The sequence below is a fragment of the Anomaloglossus baeobatrachus genome, chromosome 4, assembly GCF_048569485.1.
Source record: "Anomaloglossus baeobatrachus isolate aAnoBae1 chromosome 4, aAnoBae1.hap1, whole genome shotgun sequence".
Taxonomy (NCBI): domain Eukaryota; kingdom Metazoa; phylum Chordata; class Amphibia; order Anura; family Aromobatidae; genus Anomaloglossus; species Anomaloglossus baeobatrachus.
Genome location: NC_134356.1, coordinates 154,112,504 through 154,134,899, shown reverse-complemented (window position 1 = coordinate 154,134,899; position 22,396 = coordinate 154,112,504).

Sequence of the window (22,396 nt, the reverse complement as noted above, 5' to 3'; positions counted from 1 at the left end):
GTTGGACTACATTAGTGTCTCACTAGTGCCAAGCAATTTTCAGCACCTCTGCATTGCACCCTCAAGCTCATTTTTACTATGCCATTATAATAGCAAACACTGAGGACATTTAGTGGCATCCAAAAAGTGGCTGTTGGACGCCATTGGTGTCCCCCTGTTGCCAATCAATTTCCAGCACCTCTGCATTGCACACTTAGCTCATTTTTACTAAGCTATTATAATAGCAAACAGTGAGGAAACTTAGTGGCATCCTAAAAGTGGCTGTTGGACTCCAATAGTGTCCCACTGGTGCAAAGCAATTTCCAGCACCTCTGCATTGTACCCTCAAGCTCATTTTTACTAAGCCATTATAATAGCAAACACTGATGACATTTAGTGGCATCCAAAAAGTGGCTGTTGGACGCCAATTGTGTCCCCCTGTTGCCAATCAATTTCCAGCACTTCTGCATTGCACCCTCAAGCTCATTTTTACTAAGCCATTATAAAAGCAAACACTGAGGAATCTTAGTGGCATCCAAAAAGTGGCTGTTGGACTCCATTAGTGTCCCACTGGTGCCAAGCAACTTTCAGCACCTCTGCATTGTACCCTGAAGCTCATTTTTACTAAGCCATTATAATAGCAAACACTGAGGAAACTTAGTGGCATCCAAAAAGTGTCTGTTAAACTCCATTAGTGTCCCACTGGTGCCAAGCAATTTCCAGTACCTCTGCATTGCACCCTCAAGCTCATTTTTACTAAGCTATTATAATAGCAAACACTAAGGAAACTTAGTGGCATAATAAAAGTGGCTGTTGGACTCCATTAGTGTCCCACTGGTGCCAATCAATTTCCAGCACCTCTGCACTGCACACTCAAGCTCATTTTTACTAAGCTATTATAAAAGCAAACACTGAGGAAACTTAGTGGCATCCAAAAAGTGGGTGTTGGACTCCACTAGTGTCTCACTGGTGCCAAGCATTTTTCAGGACCTCTGCATTGCACCCTCAAGCTCATTTTTACTAAAACATTATAATAGCAAACACTGAGGAAACTTAATGGCATCCAAAAAGTGGCGGTTGGACTCCATTAATGTCCCACTGGTGCCAAGCAATTTCCAGCACCTCTGCATTGCACCCTCAAGCTTAATTTTACTAAAACATTATAATAGCAAACACTGAGGAAACTTAGTGGCATCCTAAAAGTGGCTGTTGGACTCCATTAGTGTCCCTCTGGTGCCAATCAATTTCCAGGACCTCTGCACTGCACACTCAAGCTCATTTTTACTAAGCTATTATAAAAGCAAACACTGAGGAAACTTAGTGGCATCCTAAAAGTGGCTGTTGGACTCCATTAGTGTTCCACTGGTGCCAAGCAATTTCCAGCACCTCTGCATTGCCCCCTCAAGCTCATTTTTACTAAGCCATTAAAATAGCAAACACTGAGGAAACTTAGTGGCATCTTAAAAGTGGCTGTTTGACTCCATTAATGTCCCACTGGTGCCAAGCAATACCAGCACCTCTGCATTGCACCCTCAAGCTCATTTTTACTAAGCCATTATAATAGTAAACACTGAGGAAACTTAGTGGCAACCTAAAAGTGGCTGTTGGACTCCATTAGTGTCCCACTGGTGCCAAGCGATTTCCAGCACCTCTATATTGCACCCTCAAGCTCATTTTTACTAAGGCATTATAATAGCAAACACTGAGGAAACAGTGGCATCCAAAAAGTGTCTGTTGGACTCCAATAGTGTCCCACTGGAGACAAGCAATTTCCATCACCTCTGCATTGCACCCTCAAGCTCATTTTTACTAAGCCATAATAATAGCAAACACTGAGGAAACTTAGTGGCATCCTAAAAGTGGCTGTTGGACTCCATTAGTGTCCCCCTGTTGCCAATAAATTTCCAGCACCTCTGCATTGCACACTCAAGCTCATTTTTACTAAGCTATTATCATAGCAAACAGTGAGGAAACTTAGTGGCATCCTAAAAGTGGCTGTTGGACTCCATTAGTGTCCCACTGGTGCAAAGCAATTTCCAGCACCTCTGCATTGCACCCTCAAGCTCAATTTTACTAAGCCATTATAATAGCAAACACTGAGGAAACTTAGTGGCATCCAAAAAGTGGCTGTTGGACTCCATTAGTGTCCCACTGGTGCCAAGCAATTTTCAGCACCTCTGCATTGCACCCTCAAGCTCATTTTTACTAAGCCATTATAATAGCAAACACTGAGGAAACTTAGTGGCATCCAAAAAGTGGCTGTTGGACTCCATTAGTGTCTCACTGGTGCCAAGCAATTTTCAGCATCTCTGCATTGCACCCTCAAGCTCATTTTTACTAAAACATTATAATAGCAAACACTGAGGAAACTTAGTGGCATCCAAAAAGTGGCGGTTGGACTCCATTAATGTCCCACTGGTGCCAAGCAATTTCCAGCACCTCTGCATTGCACCCTCAAGCTCATTTTTACTAAGCTATTATATAAGCAAACACTGAGGAAACTTAGTGGCGTCCTAAAAGTGGCTGTTGGACTCCATTAGTGTCCCACTGGTGCCAAGCAATTTCCAGCACCTATGCATTGCACCCTCAAGCTCATTTTTACTAAGCTATTATAATAGCAAACACTGAGGAAACTTAGTGGCATCCAAAAAGTGGCTGTTGGACTCCAATAGTGTCCCACTGGTGCCAAGCAATTTCCAGCACCTCTGCATTGCACCCTCCTGCGCATTTTTACTAAGCCATTATAATAGCAAACAGTGAGGAAACTTAGTGGCATCCTAAAAGTGGCTGTTGGACTCCATTAGTGTCCCACTGGTGCCAAGCAATACCAGCACCTCTGCATTGCACCCTCAAGCTCATTTTTACTAAGCCATTTTAATAGCAAACACTGAGGAAACTTAGTGGCAACCTAAAAGTGGCTGTTGGACGCCATTAGTGTCCCCCTGGTGCCAAGCAATTTCCAGCACCTCTGCATTGCACACTCCTGCTAATTTTTACTAAGCTATTATAATAGCAAACACTGAGGAAACTTAGTGGCATCCTAAAAGTGGCTGTTGGACTCCATTAGTGTCCCACTGGTGCCAAGCGATTTCCAGCACCTCTGCATTGCACCCTCAAGCTCATTTTTACTAAGGCATTATAATAGCAAACACTGAGGAAACTTAGTGGCATCCAAAAAGTGTCTGTTGGACTCCATTAGTGTCCCACTGGAGACAAGCAATTTCCAGCACCTCTGCATTGCACCCTCAAGCTCATTTTTACTAAGCCATAATATTAGCAAACACTGAGGAAACTTAGTGGCATCCTAAAAGTGGCTGTTGGACTACATTAGTGTCTCACTAGTGCCAAGCAATTTTCAGCACCTCTGCATTGCACCCTCAAGCTCATTTTTACTATGCCATTATAATAGCAAACACTGAGGACATTTAGTGGCATCCAAAAAGTGGCTGTTGGACGCCATTGGTGTCCCCCTGTTGCCAATCAATTTCCAGCACCTCTGCATTGCACACTTAGCTCATTTTTACTAAGCTATTATAATAGCAAACAGTGAGGAAACTTAGTGGCATCCTAAAAGTGGCTGTTGGACTCCAATAGTGTCCCACTGGTGCAAAGCAATTTCCAGCACCTCTGCATTGTACCCTCAAGCTCATTTTTACTAAGCCATTATAATAGCAAACACTGATGACATTTAGTGGCATCCAAAAAGTGGCTGTTGGACGCCAATTGTGTCCCCCTGTTGCCAATCAATTTCCAGCACTTCTGCATTGCACCCTCAAGCTCATTTTTACTAAGCCATTATAAAAGCAAACACTGAGGAATCTTAGTGGCATCCAAAAAGTGGCTGTTGGACTCCATTAGTGTCCCACTGGTGCCAAGCAACTTTCAGCACCTCAGCATTGTACCCTGAAGCTCATTTTTACTAAGCCATTATAATAGCAAACACTGAGGAAACTTAGTGGCATCCAAAAAGTGTCTGTTAAACTCCATTAGTGTCCCACTGGTGCCAAGCAATTTCCAGTACCTCTGCATTGCACCCTCAAGCTCATTTTTACTAAGCTATTATAATAGCAAACACTAAGGAAACTTAGTGGCATAATAAAAGTGGCTGTTGGACTCCATTAGTGTCCCACTGGTGCCAATCAATTTCCAGCACCTCTGCACTGCACACTCAAGCTCATTTTTACTAAGCTATTATAAAAGCAAACACTGAGGAAACTTAGTGGCATCCAAAAAGTGGGTGTTGGACTCCACTAGTGTCTCACTGGTGCCAAGCATTTTTCAGGACCTCTGCATTGCACCCTCAAGCTCATTTTTACTAAAACATTATAATAGCAAACACTGAGGAAACTTAGTGGCATCCATAAAGTGGCGGTTGGACTCCATTAATGTCCCACTGGTGCCAAGCAATTTCCAGCACCTCTGCATTGCACCCTCAAGCTTAATTTTACTAAAACATTATAATAGCAAACACTGAGGAAACTTAGTGGCATCCTAAAAGTGGCTGTTGGACTCCATTAGTGTCCCACTGGTGCCAATCAATTTCCAGCACCTCTGCACTGCACACTCAAGCTCATTTTTACTAAGCTATTATAAAAGCAAACACTGAGGAAACTTAGTGGCATCCTAAAAGTGGCTGTTGGACTCCATTAGTGTTTCACTGGTGCCAAGCAATTTCCAGCACCTCTGCATTGCCCCCTCAAGCTCATTTTTACTAAGCCATTAAAATAGCAAACACTGAGGAAACTTAGTGGCATCTTAAAAGTGGCTGTTTGACTCCATTAATGTCCCACTGGTGCCAAGCAATACCAGCACCTCTGCATTGCACCCTCAAGCTCATTTTTACTAAGCCATTATAATAGTAAACACTGAGGAAACTTAGTGGCAACCTAAAAGTGGCTGTTGGACTCCATTAGTGTCCCACTGGTGCCAAGCGATTTCCAGCACCTCTATATTGCACCCTCAAGCTCATTTTTACTAAGGCATTATAATAGCAAACACTGAGGAAACAGTGGCATCCAAAAAGTGTCTGTTGGACTCCAATAGTGTCCCACTGGAGACAAGCAATTTCCATCACCTCTGCATTGCACCCTCAAGCTCATTTTTACTAAGCCATAATAATAGCAAACACTGAGGAAACTTAGTGGCATCCTAAAAGTGGCTGTTGGACTCCATTAGTGTCCCCCTGTTGCCAATAAATTTCCAGCACCTCTGCATTGCACACTGAAGCTCATTTTTACTAAGCTATTATCATAGCAAACAGTGAGGAAACTTAGTGGCATCCTAAAAGTGGCTGTTGGACTCCATTAGTGTCCCACTGGTGCAAAGCAATTTCCAGCACCTCTGCATTGCACCCTCAAGCTCAATTTTACTAAGCCATTATAATAGCAAACACTGAGGAAACTTAGTGGCATCCAAAAAGTGGCTGTTGGACTCCATTAGTGTCCCACTGGTGCCAAGCAATTTTCAGCACCTCTGCATTGCACCCTCAAGCTCATTTTTACTAAGCCATTATAATAGCAAACACTGAGGAAACTTAGTGGCATCCAAAAAGTGGCTGTTGGACTCCATTAGTGTCTCACTGGTGCCAAGCAATTTTCAGCATCTCTGCATTGCCCCCTCAAGCTCATTTTTACTAAGCCATTAAAATAGCAAACACTGAGGAAACTTAGTGGCATCTTAAAAGTGGCTGTTTGACTCCATTAATGTCCCACTGGTGCCAAGCAATACCAGCACCTCTGCATTGCACCCTCAAGCTCATTTTTACTAAGCCATTATAATAGTAAACACTGAGGAAACTTAGTGGCAACCTAAAAGTGGCTGTTGGACTCCATTAGTGTCCCACTGGTGCCAAGCGATTTCCAGCACCTCTATATTGCACCCTCAAGCTCATTTTTACTAAGGCATTATAATAGCAAACACTGAGGAAACAGTGGCATCCAAAAAGTGTCTGTTGGACTCCAATAGTGTCCCACTGGAGACAAGCAATTTCCATCACCTCTGCATTGCACCCTCAAGCTCATTTTTACTAAGCCATAATAATAGCAAACACTGAGGAAACTTAGTGGCATCCTAAAAGTGGCTGTTGGACTCCATTAGTGTCCCCCTGTTGCCAATAAATTTCCAGCACCTCTGCATTGCACACTCAAGCTCATTTTTACTAAGCTATTATCATAGCAAACAGTGAGGAAACTTAGTGGCATCCTAAAAGTGGCTGTTGGACTCCATTAGTGTCCCACTGGTGCAAAGCAATTTCCAGCACCTCTGCATTGCACCCTCAAGCTCAATTTTACTAAGCCATTATAATAGCAAACACTGAGGAAACTTAGTGGCATCCAAAAAGTGGCTGTTGGACTCCATTAGTGTCCCACTGGTGCCAAGCAATTTTCAGCACCTCTGCATTGCACCCTCAAGCTCATTTTTACTAAGCCATTATAATAGCAAACACTGAGGAAACTTAGTGGCATCCAAAAAGTGGCTGTTGGACTCCATTAGTGTCTCACTGGTGCCAAGCAATTTTCAGCATCTCTGCATTGCACCCTCAAGCTCATTTTTACTAAAACATTATAATAGCAAACACTGAGGAAACTTAGTGGCATCCAAAAAGTGGCGGTTGGACTCCATTAATGTCCCACTGGTGCCAAGCAATTTCCAGCACCTCTGCATTGCACCCTCAAGCTCATTTTTACTAAGCTATTATATAAGCAAACACTGAGGAAACTTAGTGGCGTCCTAAAAGTGGCTGTTGGACTCCATTAGTGTCCCACTGGTGCCAAGCAATTTCCAGCACCTATGCATTGCACCCTCAAGCTCATTTTTACTAAGCTATTATAATAGCAAACACTGAGGAAACTTAGTGGCATCCAAAAAGTGGCTGTTGGACTCCAATAGTGTCCCACTGGTGCCAAGCAATTTCCAGCACCTCTGCATTGCACCCTCCTGCGCATTTTTACTAAGCCATTATAATAGCAAACAGTGAGGAAACTTAGTGGCATCCTAAAAGTGGCTGTTGGACTCCATTAGTGTCCCACTGGTGCCAAGCAATACCAGCACCTCTGCATTGCACCCTCAAGCTCATTTTTACTAAGCCATTTTAATAGCAAACACTGAGGAAACTTAGTGGCAACCTAAAAGTGGCTGTTGGACGCCATTAGTGTCCCCCTGGTGCCAAGCAATTTCCAGCACCTCTGCATTGCACACTCCTGCTAATTTTTACTAAGCTATTATAATAGCAAACACTGAGGAAACTTAGTGGCATCCTAAAAGTGGCTGTTGGACTCCATTAGTGTCCCACTGGTGCCAAGCGATTTCCAGCACCTCTGCATTGCACCCTCAAGCTCATTTTTACTAAGGCATTATAATAGCAAACACTGAGGAAACTTAGTGGCATCCAAAAAGTGTCTGTTGGACTCCATTAGTGTCCCACTGGAGACAAGCAATTTCCAGCACCTCTGCATTGCACCCTCAAGCTCATTTTTACTAAGCCATAATATTAGCAAACACTGAGGAAACTTAGTGGCATCCTAAAAGTGGCTGTTGGACTACATTAGTGTCTCACTAGTGCCAAGCAATTTTCAGCACCTCTGCATTGCACCCTCAAGCTCATTTTTACTATGCCATTATAATAGCAAACACTGAGGACATTTAGTGGCATCCAAAAAGTGGCTGTTGGACGCCATTGGTGTCCCCCTGTTGCCAATCAATTTCCAGCACCTCTGCATTGCACACTTAGCTCATTTTTACTAAGCTATTATAATAGCAAACAGTGAGGAAACTTAGTGGCATCCTAAAAGTGGCTGTTGGACTCCAATAGTGTCCCACTGGTGCAAAGCAATTTCCAGCACCTCTGCATTGTACCCTCAAGCTCATTTTTACTAAGCCATTATAATAGCAAACACTGATGACATTTAGTGGCATCCAAAAAGTGGCTGTTGGACGCCAATTGTGTCCCCCTGTTGCCAATCAATTTCCAGCACTTCTGCATTGCACCCTCAAGCTCATTTTTACTAAGCCATTATAAAAGCAAACACTGAGGAATCTTAGTGGCATCCAAAAAGTGGCTGTTGGACTCCATTAGTGTCCCACTGGTGCCAAGCAACTTTCAGCACCTCAGCATTGTACCCTGAAGCTCATTTTTACTAAGCCATTATAATAGCAAACACTGAGGAAACTTAGTGGCATCCAAAAAGTGTCTGTTAAACTCCATTAGTGTCCCACTGGTGCCAAGCAATTTCCAGTACCTCTGCATTGCACCCTCAAGCTCATTTTTACTAAGCTATTATAATAGCAAACACTAAGGAAACTTAGTGGCATAATAAAAGTGGCTGTTGGACTCCATTAGTGTCCCACTGGTGCCAATCAATTTCCAGCACCTCTGCACTGCACACTCAAGCTCATTTTTACTAAGCTATTATAAAAGCAAACACTGAGGAAACTTAGTGGCATCCAAAAAGTGGGTGTTGGACTCCACTAGTGTCTCACTGGTGCCAAGCATTTTTCAGGACCTCTGCATTGCACCCTCAAGCTCATTTTTACTAAAACATTATAATAGCAAACACTGAGGAAACTTAGTGGCATCCATAAAGTGGCGGTTGGACTCCATTAATGTCCCACTGGTGCCAAGCAATTTCCAGCACCTCTGCATTGCACCCTCAAGCTTAATTTTACTAAAACATTATAATAGCAAACACTGAGGAAACTTAGTGGCATCCTAAAAGTGGCTGTTGGACTCCATTAGTGTCCCACTGGTGCCAATCAATTTCCAGCACCTCTGCACTGCACACTCAAGCTCATTTTTACTAAGCTATTATAAAAGCAAACACTGAGGAAACTTAGTGGCATCCTAAAAGTGGCTGTTGGACTCCATTAGTGTTTCACTGGTGCCAAGCAATTTCCAGCACCTCTGCATTGCCCCCTCAAGCTCATTTTTACTAAGCCATTAAAATAGCAAACACTGAGGAAACTTAGTGGCATCTTAAAAGTGGCTGTTTGACTCCATTAATGTCCCACTGGTGCCAAGCAATACCAGCACCTCTGCATTGCACCCTCAAGCTCATTTTTACTAAGCCATTATAATAGTAAACACTGAGGAAACTTAGTGGCAACCTAAAAGTGGCTGTTGGACTCCATTAGTGTCCCACTGGTGCCAAGCGATTTCCAGCACCTCTATATTGCACCCTCAAGCTCATTTTTACTAAGGCATTATAATAGCAAACACTGAGGAAACAGTGGCATCCAAAAAGTGTCTGTTGGACTCCAATAGTGTCCCACTGGAGACAAGCAATTTCCATCACCTCTGCATTGCACCCTCAAGCTCATTTTTACTAAGCCATAATAATAGCAAACACTGAGGAAACTTAGTGGCATCCAAAAAGTGGCTGTTGGACTCCATTAGTGTCCCACTGGTGCCAAGCAATTTTCAGCACCTCTGCATTGCACCCTCAAGCTCATTTTTACTAAGCCATTATAATAGCAAACACTGAGGAAACTTAGTGGCATCCAAAAAGTGGCTGTTGGACTCCATTAGTGTCTCACTGGTGCCAAGCAATTTTCAGCATCTCTGCATTGCACCCTCAAGCTCATTTTTACTAAAACATTATAATAGCAAACACTGAGGAAACTTAGTGGCATCCAAAAAGTGGCGGTTGGACTCCATTAATGTCCCACTGGTGCCAAGCAATTTCCAGCACCTCTGCATTGCACCCTCAAGCTCATTTTTACTAAGCTATTATATAAGCAAACACTGAGGAAACTTAGTGGCGTCCTAAAAGTGGCTGTTGGACTCCATTAGTGTCCCACTGGTGCCAAGCAATTTCCAGCACCTATGCATTGCACCCTCAAGCTCATTTTTACTAAGCTATTATAATAGCAAACACTGAGGAAACTTAGTGGCATCCAAAAAGTGGCTGTTGGACTCCATTTGTGTCCCCCTGTTGCCAATCAATTTCCAGCACCTCTGCATTGCACACTCAAGCTCATTTTTACCAAGCTATTATAATAGCAAACAGTGAGGAAACTTAGTGGCATCCTAAAAGTGGCTGTTGGACTCCATTAGTGTCCCACTGGTGCAAAGCAATTTCCAGCACCTCTGCATTGCACCCACAAGCTCATTTTTACTAAGCCATTATAATAGCAAACACTGAGGAAACTTAGTGGCATCCTAAAAGTGGCTGTTGGACTCCATTAGTGTCCCACTGGTGCCAAGCAATTTGCAGCACCTCTGCATTGCACCCTCTAGCTCAGTGTTACTAAGCCATTATAATAGCAAACACTGAGGAAACTTAGTGGCCTCCAAAAAGTGGCTGTTGGACTTCATTAGTGTCCCACTGGTGCCAAGTCATTTGCAGCACCTCTGCATTGCACTCCCACCCTTATTGTTACTAAGCTTTTATAATAGCAAACACTGAGGAAAATTAATGGCATCCAAAAAGTGTCTGTTGGACTTCATTAGTGTCCCACTAGTGCCAAGCAATACCAGCACCTCTGCATTGCACCCTCAAGCTCAATTTTACTAAGCCATTATAATAGCAAACACTGAGGAAACTTAGTGGCATCCAAAAAGTGGCTGTTGGACTCCATTAGTGTCCCACTGGTGCCAAGCAATTTCCAGCACCTCAGCATTGCACCCTCAAGCTCTATTTTACTAAGGCAATATAATAGCAAACACTGAGGAAACTTAGTGGCATCCAAAAAGTGTCTGTTGGACTCCATTAGTGTCCCACTGGAGACCAGCAATTTCCAGCACCTCTGCATTGCACCCTCAAGCTCTTTTTTACTAAGCCATAATAATAGCAAACACTGAGGAAACTTACTGGCATCCTAAAAGTGGCTGTTGGACTCCATTAGTGTTCCACTGCTTCCAAGCAAGTTTTTAGCACCCCTGCATTGCACCCTCAAGCTCATTTTTACTAAGGCATTATAATAGCAAACACTGAGGAAACTTAGTGGCATCCAAAAAGTGGCTATTGGACTCCATTAGTGTCCCACTGGAGACAAGCAATTTCCAGCACCTTAACATTGCACCCTCAAGCTCATTTTTACTAAACCATAATAATAGCAAACACTGAGGAAACTTAGTGGCATCCTAAAAGTGGCTGTTGGACTCCATTAGTGTCCCACTGGTGCCAATCAATTCCAGCACCTCTGCATTGCACCCTCAAGCTCCTTTTTACTAAGCCATTATAATAGCAAACACTGAGGAAACTTAGTGGCATCCTAAAAGTGGCTGTTGGACGCCATTAGTGTCCGACTGGTGCCAAGCAATTTCCAGCACCTCTGCATTGCACCCTCCTGCTCATTTTTACTAAGCTAATATAATAGCAAACACTGAGGAAACTTAGTGGCATTCAAAAAGTGGCTGTTGGACTCCATTAGTGTCCTACTGGTGCCAAGCAATTTCCAGCACCTCTCCATTGCACCCTCAAGCTCATTTTTACTAAGGCATTATAATAGCAAACACTGAGGAAACTTAGTGGTATCCAAAAAGTGGCTTTTGGACTCCATTGATGTCCCACTGGAGACAAGCAATTTCCAGCACCTTAACATTGCACCCTCAAGCTCATTTTTACTAAGCCATAATAATAGCAAACACTGAGGAAACTTAGTGGCATCAAAAAAAGGACATTTTTGTGTACTCACTGTAAAATGTCTTTCTTGGAGCCTTTCATTGGGGGACACAGACCGTGGGTTATATGTTGTCTCCAGGGGAGGCTTGACACTAGATTTAAAAAAGAGTTAGCTCCTCCTTCCACAGCATATAACCCCAACTAGGCGGGACCTAGCTCAGTTTGGTGTAAAGCAGTCGGAAAAGGATAACCAAAACCACAAGGGTGGGAGCTCTGTCCCCCAATGAAAGGCTCCAAGAAAGACATTTTACGGTGAGTACACAAAAATGTCCTTTCCTTTCTCGCCTTTTTTATTGGGGGACACAGACCGTGGGACGTCCCAAAGCAGTCCCTGGGTGGGAACTGAACTAGTAACAGTGTATAACATTAGACTAAGAGCTGACTAACAAGTGCAACTGCAGTGAACTCATATGAAAACACAGAACCGAGCAGTGGCCACTTATAAATGGGCCACTTCCGCCTGAAGGACTTGTCTTCCAAGAGCAGCATCCGCGGAGGCATGCGTATGCACTCTGTAGAATTTTGTGAACGTGTGCACACTGGACCAGGTAGCGGCCTTGCAAAGTTGGGCCGCCGAGGCCTGATGGCGGATAGCCCAGGAGGCACCCACTGCTCGTGTAGAGTGGGACCGCACAGATTGAGGGGGAACGGCACCTCGTGCTTTGTATGCCTCACAGATGGCGGTCCTGATCTATCGAGAAATCGTGGATTTAGACACCGGGTTGCCCTTCTTGTGCCCTACTGGGAGGACTAAAAGGGCATCGGACTTACGCAACGGCACTGTTCTGGAGATGTAGATCCGCAGAGCCCTGACAAGATCGAGATTGTGAAGGGCTTTCTCAAAGGAGTGGACCGGGGCGGGCAGAATGATGGCAACACAATGTCCTCGTTCAGGTGGAAAGAGGATACGACCTTCGGAAGGAAGGCGGGGGAAGGCCGAAGGACCACCTTATCATGATGGAATATCAGGTAAGGTGAACGACAGGAAAGAGCTGCCAGTTCGGACACTCGCCTGATAGAGGTGATAGCGACTAAAAAGGCAACTTTCCAAGATAGTCGTTGAAGAGAGATTTCTCTCAGAGGTTCGAAGGGAGGAAGTTGAAGGACTCCCAGAACCAGATTCAGATCCAAGGGATCTAAGGGGTGGCGATAAGGAGGGACCAAATGCACTACCCCTTGAAGAAAGGTATGGACCTGAGGGCGAGAAGCCAGTTGCTTCTGGAAAAAAATCGACAAGGCAGAAACTTGCCCTTTAAGGGTACTGAGAGCAAGGCCCGAGTCCAGACCGTCTTGCAGAAAGGCAAGAGCATTAGGGATTGAAAAGGTCAGGGGTGACCGATTATGACGGTCACACCAGGAAAGATAGGTCTTCCAGGTCCTGTGGTAAATGCTGGCGGAGGAAGGCTTCCGAGCATTAAGCATGGTATGAACTACCCTGGAAGAAAAACCCGATTTGGCTAGAATCAGGGATTCAAGTGCCACGCCATCAAATGCAGCTGTGCTGTATTCTGGTGGAATATTGGACCTTGCGACAGAAGATCCGGGCGGTCGGGAAGACGCCAGGGAGTGTCGCTGAGAAGTTGGAGGAGCTCTGGGTACCAGGCTCTCCTGGGCCAGTCCAGGGCCACGAGGATCACCGGGATTCCCTCCGCTTTGATTTTCTTGATTACTCTCAGAATGAGAGGAAACGGAGGGAAGATGTAGGGTAGGCGGAACTGCGACCATGGAAAGACTAGAGCGTCGGAGCCGAGCGCTAGCGGGTCTCTCGACCGAGATATGAAGGGACGTATCTTGGCATTCATTCGAGACGCCATGAGGTCCACATCCAGGAGTCCCCAACGAAGAGTGATCTGATGGAACACTTTGTCGTGGAGGGACCATTCTCCTGCCGCTAGACCTTGCCTGCTGAGAAAGTCTGCGGCCCAGTTGTCTACCCCTGGGATATGGACAGCTGAAATGATGGGGATGTGCTTCTCTCTTCCCAAAGAAGAATCCTGGATACCTCCTTCATCGCTGCCTTGCTGCGAGTTCTTTCCTGACGGTTGATGTAAGCCACGGCCGTGGCATTGTCTGACTGGATCCGAACAGGGAGGCCCAGTAATAAGGGTTGAAGATTCTGAAGGGCCAGAAATATGGCTCTGATCTCCAGAACATTGATGTGCAGAGAGCGCTTGGAAGGAGACCAGCGTCCCTGAAATGTGTGGTGGAGAAACACCGCCCCCCAGCCTATCAGGCTGGCATCCGTCGTGACTACCTGCCAGTGGACCGGGCAGAAGGACTTCCCTTGAGATAGGGATGAGGCTTGAGTCCACCAGACGAGGGAGCTGAGCGCAGACCGAGACAGGCGGACTGACCGGTCCAGAGAAGCTGGATTCTTGTCCCAGGAGGATAGAAGATCCAGTTGTAGAGGGCACAGATGGAATTGGGCAAAGGACACGGCTTCTATGACCGCCACCATCTTGCCTAACACTCTCATTCCATTCCGAAGGGATGTGTGACGGCGAGAGAGGAGGGATTGGGCAGCCCGGATCAGAGAAGACCTCTTGTCCTCTGGAAGGAAAACCCGGGACTGAGCTGTGTCTATCAGCATACCTAAAAAGGTGATGCGCTGATGAGGAATGAGGGATGACTTGTTGAAGTTGAAAAGCAACCCTAGCCTTGACAGCGTGTCTAGGCAATTCTGCACGCTTTCTGAGCAAACGTGAGGAGAGCTCCCTTTGACAAGAAGGTCGTCCAAATAGGGAACGACGAGGATGCCTCTGGGGTGTAAAATGGACCTGACGGCTGCCATGACCTTTGTGAAGACCCGAGGCACAGTGGCCAGCCCAAAGGGGAGGGCCCTGAATTGGAAATGACGGTGTCCTACGGCAAAGCGAAGGAACCGTTGATGAGAGACACATATGGGAATGTGTAAATAAGCATCTTGAACGTCTATGGAAGCCAGGAATTCTCCAGGTTCCATGGCGGCTAGTACTGCTCTCTATGATTTTATTCGTAAAGTTCGAACCCGTACGAATTTGTTCAGCCATTTGAGGTCCAAGATAGGGCGGACAGAGCCATCTTTTTTGGAAACGACAAAAAGGTTTGAATAGAAACCTTCGCCATGCTGTTCCAGGGGCACTGGAATGATGACGTTTGCTTTTTGTAAAGAAGCTATGGCCTGAAATAAGGCCTGGTTTTGCGTTTCGGACTTTGGGAGACGAGAACGCAGAAACCTGTTGGCCGGCAGGGAATGGAAATCGATCTTGTAAACTGAGGTGACGATTTCTCGAACCCAGGCATTGTGAGTGTGACCTAGCCAGATATCCCGAAAAAGCAGAAGCCGCCCTCCCACAGGAGTCGGATCTGCAGGATACCTGGCGTCATGCTGAGGGGGCCTGTACAGAGCGAGGTCCTTTGGATTTAGGCTGCTTGGAGTGGGAACGCCAAGAAGAACCCCTTGAGGGACCGGATCCTCGATCTGAGCATTGGGACGGTCCTTGGGCTGACGTCTTTTGGGGGGCAGGCCGAAAGGACTGCCTGCGCCAAGAAGATTTTTTGAAATTTCTGGCTACAGGCCGCTTTTGTGGTAGAATGGTACTTTTACTACCCGTCGCCTCAGATATGAGCTTGTCCAGGGATTCACCAAATAGACGAAGACCCTGGAAGGGAAGTGTGGACAGGGACTTCTTGGAGGCACTGTCCGCATTACAGATCTTTAGCCACAGAACCCTGCGGGCGAAGACAGCATTGGCTGGCATTAGGGCTGACCAGCTTGCTGCATCTAGAGAGCCGTGAAGAAGATAATTAGAGGCGAGAGAGAACAAATCAAGAATCTCAAGAGTAGAGTTGAGCACGGTTCGCGGTTCGAGGTTCTCCAGTTCGCGGCTCGAGTGATTTTTGGGCTGTTCTAGATCGAACTAGAACTCGAGCTTTTTTGCTAAAGCTCGATAGTTCTAGATACGTTCGAGAACGGTTCTAGCAGCAAAAAAAACAGCTAATTCCTTGCTGGCTTTCCGCTGTAATAGTGTAAGTCACTCTGTGAGTCACACTATTATGATATTTCAGTGTATAGTGTGTGGGAACAGCGCATTCAGATCACTGCTGTATGGATAATGGATCGCCATTTTTTTTTTTTTTTTCCTTGTCTTCCTTCCCTAAGCGCGCGTGTGTAGTGGGGCGGGCCAGAATTTCAGCCAATCCCAGACACACACACAGCTAAGTGGACTTTTAGCCAGAGAAGCAATGGCATGTGTGATAGGATGTCCATGTTACATGTCCCTGCATTATAAAACCGGACATTTTCCTCCAGCACGCCATTATCTGCCTTTTGCGTCCTTGGTTTCAGACATCACTGGCGCAGCTCCTATCGCCGATACTGCTGTATACGCTCCATACACAGCGCTGGACAGCTTAGAGATAGCACTTTATATCAGTCCTTTTAAGGGCTCATACCGGCAGGGTCAGAGCTATAGGTGACAGAGTTTAAAACAGAGTTTAACAGCTACACAAGATGACAGCGTCTGTGTAGCTAAGGTCAGGGATTTCCTCGCTGCATTTCCCCATTAGGAGGGATAGAAAAGCAGGCTTCCTTTCCTCTACCCAGAGACCCACAACCCTGCCACTGTACCCTCCTGCCCTTTGCACACTCAAACTCATTGTTACTAAGCCATTATACTAGCAAACACTGAGTGAACCTAGTGGCATCCTAAACAAGGCTGTTGGATTGCTGTATTGCCCCAGTAGTGCAAAGATATTTTCAGCATGTCTGCCTGCATTGCACACTAAAACTCATTGTTACTAAGCCATTATACTAGCAAACACTGAGTGAACTTAGTGGCATCCTAAACGTGGCTGTTGGACTGCTGTATTGCCCCAGTAGTGCAAAGATATTTGCAGCACGTCTGCCTGCATTGCACACTCCAACTCATTGTTACTAAGCCATTATACTAGCAAACACTGAGTGAACTTAGTGGCATCCTAAACGTGGCTTTTGGACTTCTGTATAGTCCCACTAGTGCAAAGATATTTGCAGCACGTCTGCCTGCATTGCACACTCCAACTTATTGTTACTAAGCCATTATAATAGCAAACACTGAGTGAACTTAGTGGCATCCTAAACGTGGCTGTTGGACTGCTGTATTGCCCCAGTAGTGCAAAGATATTTGCAGCACGTCTGCCTGCATTGCACACTCCAACTCATTGCTACTAAGCCATTATACTAGCAAACACTGAGTGAACTTAGTGGCATCCTAAACGTGGCTGTTGGACTGCTGTATTGCCCCAGTAGTGCAAAGATATTTGCAGCACCTCTGCCTGCATTGCACACTCAAACTCATTGTTACTAAGCCATTATACTAGCAAACACTGAGTGAACTTAGTGGCATCATAAAAGTGGCTGTTGGACTTCTGTATCGTCCCACAAGTGAAAAGATATTTGCAGCACGTCTGCCTGCATTGCACACTCAAACTCATTGTTACTAAGCCATTATACTAGCAAACACTAAGTGAACTTAGTGGCATCCTAAACGTGGCTGTTGGACTTCTGTATCGTCCCACAAGTGCAAAGATATTTGCAGCAGCTCTGCCTGCATTGCACACACAAACTCATTGTTACTAAGCCATTATACTAGCAAACACTGAGTGAAATTAGTGGCATCCTAAACGTGGCTGTTGGACTGCTGTATTGCCCCAGTAGTGCAAAGATATTTGCAGCACGTCTGCCTGCATTGCACACTAAAACTCATTGTTACTAAGCCATTATACTAGCAAACACTGAGTGAACTTTGTGGCATCCTAAACGTGGCTGTTGGACTGCTGTATTGCCCCAGTAGTGCAAAGATATTTGCAGCACGTCTGCCTGCATTGCACACTAAAACTCATTGTTACTAAGCCATTATACTAGCAAACACTGAGTGAACTTAGTGGCATCCTAAACGTGGCTATTGGACTTATGTATCGTCCCACAAGTGCAAAGATATTTGCAGCACGTCTGCCTGCATTGCACACTCCAACTCATTGTTACTAAGCCATTATACTAGCAAACACTGAGTTAACTTAGTGGCATCCTAAACGTGGCTGTTGGACTGCTGTATTGTCCCAGTAGTGCAAAGATATTTGCAGCACCTCTGCCTGCATTCCACACTGAAACTCATTGTTACTAAGCCATTATACTAGCAAACACTGAGTGAACTTAGTGGCATCCTAAACGTGGCTGTTGGACTTCTGTATCGTCCCACAAGTGCAAAGATATTTGCAGCACCTCTGCCTGCATTGCACACTCAAACTCATTGTTACTAAGCCATTATACTAGCAAACACTGAGTGAACTTAGTGGCATCCTAAACGTGGCTGTTGGATTGCTGTATTGCCCCAGTAGTGCAAAGATATTTGCAGCACGTCTGCCTGCATTGCACACTAAAACTCATTGTTACTAAGCCATTATACTAGCAAACACTGAGTGAACTTAGTGGCATCCTAAACGTGGCTATTGGACTTCTGTATAGTCCCACTAGTGCAAAGATATTTGCAGCACCTCTGCCTGCATTGCACACTCAAACTCACTGTTACTAAGCCATTATACTAGCAAACACTGAGTGAACTTAGTGGCATCATAAAAGTGGCTGTTGGACTTCTGTATCGTACCACAAGTGCAAAGATATTTGCAGCACCTCTGCCTGCATTGCACACTCAAACTCATTGTTACCAAGCCATTATACTAGCAATTTATGCTGCCAGTTTAAGGGCCGTAGTTGCATTGTCAGGGATAATTATTCTTTATTATTCTGCTGTTAATAAAGCTAGACCACCGCTGCAATCTACACCACCTCTCAATTTTTACTACCACATTTTCAGTGCACAATCTTGTCGCAATCAACATGAGTGGCAACATGATAGATGCTGGTGGAAAGGGGAAGAGGCGTGTTGGAAAAGGAAAAAAAGGGTTTGTCCGTGGGGAAGGTGGCAAAGCTCCATTATCATCTCCTGAAGATAGACCATCTACCAGCAAAAGTAAGATGTCTACTACTTACCGTGGACAATCCGATGTGCTCTCTTTTTTACGGACACGAACAACAGAAACAAAGGTAGATGATGGCCAAAAAAGGAAAATGCTTGAATGCATCTCAAGTGGTCCAACAAGTGCCCTCTCAGCCACCTCAACTACTGCATCCAAAAAACACCAGTCCTCTGAGTTGTCATCCCAATCAAACTTGCTTTCTCCCAGCTCTGAAGTCTCCATCAGCCCTGCACAGTATGGTGGAAGTGAGATGGCTGAGTCTGCAGAGCTGTTCAGTCACACTATAGCCTGGGAATCAGAGGTCTGCTCCCAAGCTACAGTGAGTACAGACCAGGAAATGGTCTGCAGTGATGCCCAGAACCTTTGTGACTCTGATTCAGGCCGTGAGGACCAAGTTTCTGAGCATAATGTTGACCCTTTGTCACAAACTGTAACACCTGTGGTTATAGACAATGAGGAACATACTGATGACGATGAGACGCAGATACCAGATTGGGATGGCAACTTAAATATTCGGTCAGGGCAAGAAGAGGCTCGGTCTGAGGGTGAGGGGAGTGCAAACACAACAATTGATGAGGAAGTTCTAGATCCCACCTACTGTCAACCCACAGTCAGGCACTCGAGGAGGTCAACAGAGGCGGTGGAGGAGGATGCAACCGACGACGAAGTTACCTTGCGCCTTCCTGGACAGAGTCGGAGCACTGGTAGCACGTCTACAACTGCATCATCAGCCACCACTCTGCCTCTGAGCACTAGTCGGGGGGGCTCAGCAGGTCGCATGCCCTCTAAGCCTTGCCTAGCCTGGTCCTTTTTTGACATAGAAAAAGATCGGCCAAATTATGTGATGTGTAAAATTTGTCGTGATTCTGTTAGTAGAGGTCAAAACCTCAGCAGTTTGACAACTTCTTCCATGAATCGTCACATGAATAAATATCATAGGTCCCAGTGGGAAGCTCACCGTGCTGCAATGCGGCCTAGCGGAGTGAACCATCCAGGGCCTGCCCCTTCCAGTGCATCCGCGCGCTCTTTATCTTCTAGGACTGTGGGGACAGCTGTCACACCTGGTTTTCCACGTACAGCTTCCACCACTGTAACCGCAACAGGCAGTTTGCTTGGTAGGTCGTCAGTTGGTTTGGAAGGGGAAACAAGTGCGTGTGTACAGCTCTCTCAGACATCGATAGCACCAACGTTGGATGAAGGCAACATCATGTCTCCGACTTCACTTTCCTCACAAACCTGCATTTTTCCAGGGACACCCTACTCAACACCGTCTACACACAGCAGCCAGATCTCTGTCCCTCAGATGTGGACAAATAAAAGGCCATTTCCTGCGACCCATGACAAAGCTAAGAGGTTGACTTTATCCCTCTGTAAGCTCTTGGCTACCGAAATGCTGCCTTTCCGCCTAGTGGACACACAGGATTTTAGAGACCTTATGTCTGTCGCTGTGCCCCAGTACCAGATGCCCAGTCGCCACTACTTCTCTAAGAAAGATGTGCCCGCGCTACACCAGCATGTCGCACACAACATCACCGCTTCCTTGAGAAACTCTGTGTGTGAACGGGTGCATTTTACCACCGATACTTGGACCAGTAAGCATGGACAGGGACGTAACATGTCGCTGACTGGGCACTGGGTAACTATGGTGATAGATGGTGAAGGGTCTGCTGCACAAGTCTTGCCGTCCCCACGACTTGTTTGTCAATCCTCTGTCTTTCCAAGTTCCGCCACTGCTTCTGCCTCCTCCACCTCATCTGTGTCCTCCACCTCCGCCCCAAGCCTGCCTGGTCAGGCCACCAGCGTTCTCACGGCGCAGAAGGAATCACGCACCCCTCATTACTATGCTGGCAGCAGAGCGCAACGTCATCAGGCAGTCTTTAGCTTGACATGTCTTGGGAATAAGAGTCACACAGCTGAGGAGTTGTGGTCAGCTCTGCGGTCCGAGTTTAATAAATGGTTGTCTCTACTCAACCTGCAGCCTGGTAAGGCTGTGTGCGACAATGCTGCAATCCTGGGTGCGGCCCTTCGCCTGGGCAAGGTGACACACGTACCTTGTATGGCTCACGTGTTGAACCTTGTTGTCCAGCAATTTTTAACACACTATCCCGGCCTAGATGGCCTTCTGACCAGGGCCCGAAAACTGTCTGCTCACTTCCGCCGTTCAAGCGCCGCAGCTGAGCGACTTGCATCGCTCCAGAAGTCTTTCGGCCTGCCAGTTGATCGCCTGAAATGCGATGTGCCGACACGCTGGAATTCGACTCGTCACATGATACAGCGACTGTGGCAGCACCGCCGAGCCCTGGTGCAATACGTCATGACGTATAGCCTGGGCCAACGAGATGCAGAGGTGGGGCAGATCACCCTGATGGAGTGGTCTCAGATCAAGGACCTATGCACCCTTCTGCACAGTTTCGACATGGCGACAAATATGTTTAGCGCTGACAATGCCATTATCAGCATGACAATTCTAGTCATTTACATGCTGGAGCACACGCTAAACACTATTCGGAGTCAGGGGGTGGGACAACAGGAAGGGGAGGAACTACAGGAGGATTCATATGCGCAAGACATAACAACATCTCCAAGGTCCAGACGTTCATCATCACCAAGGCGGCAGGCATGGGACCATGGGGGACAGGGATCAACAAGGGCGCATTGTAGAGGGCAAAATGTTGAGTAAGGTGTAGGAGAACATGAAGAAATGGAGGACGAACTGTCCATGGACATGGAAGACTCAGCGGATGAGGGAGACCTTGGTCAAATTTCAGTTGAAAGAGGTTGGGGGGAGATGTCAGAGGAAGAAAGAACGGTTAGCACCTCTATGCCACAAACACAGCGTGGACTTGTTCCGCATGGCTGCGCAAGACACTTGAGTGCTTTCTTGCTGCACTACCTCCAACATGACCCTCGTATTGTCAAAATTAGAAGTGATGATGACTACTGGCTTGCCACACTATTAGATCCCCGGTACAAGTCCAAATTTTGTGACATAATTCCAGCCATAGAAAGGGACGCACATATGCATGAGTATCAGCAGAAGCTGTTACTCGATCTTAGCTCGGCTTTTCCACCAAACAACCGTGCAGGTGCAGGGAGTGAATCTCCCAGTTGTAACTTGACAAACATGGGACGGTCTCGTCATCTTCAACAGTCTACCCGTACCAGTAGGACTGTATCTGGTGCTGGTAACAGCAATTTTATGGAATCTTTTCATAATTTTTTTAGACCTTCCTTTGCAAGGCCAACAGAGACAACAAGTCTAACACATAGTCAACGGCTGGAGAGGATGATACAGGAGTATCTCCTAATGAACATCGATGCCATGACTTTGCAAATGGAGCCTTGCTCATTTTGGGATTCAAATCTTGAAAAATGGCCAGAGCTCCCCACTTACGCCTTGGAGATTTTGTCATGTCCAGCTGCCAGCGTTGTCTCTGAACGTGTCTTCAGTGCTGCTGGGTGTGTGCTGACAGATAAGCGCACGCGTCTGTCCAGTGACAATGTGGACAGACTAACGTTCATCAAAATGAACAAGTCATGGACCCACAAGGAATTTACCACCCCTGTGTCATCCTGGGGAGAGTAAATGCTTGTGGATTTGGAATGTGCTTGATGCAAATCAAAACATCCTGTTTGCAACTAGGGCACAAGTGCTGCCACTGATGGGGTGTCAGTGTGGCCCAATTTTTTGAAAAAAGGGAGACTCCGCTTGAAGTAACCCTTACTTACATTGTTTTTAAAAATGATCCAAGGTGAACAGAGCTGGGATCAGGAAAGACTTTGCTACCTACCCCGGAGTC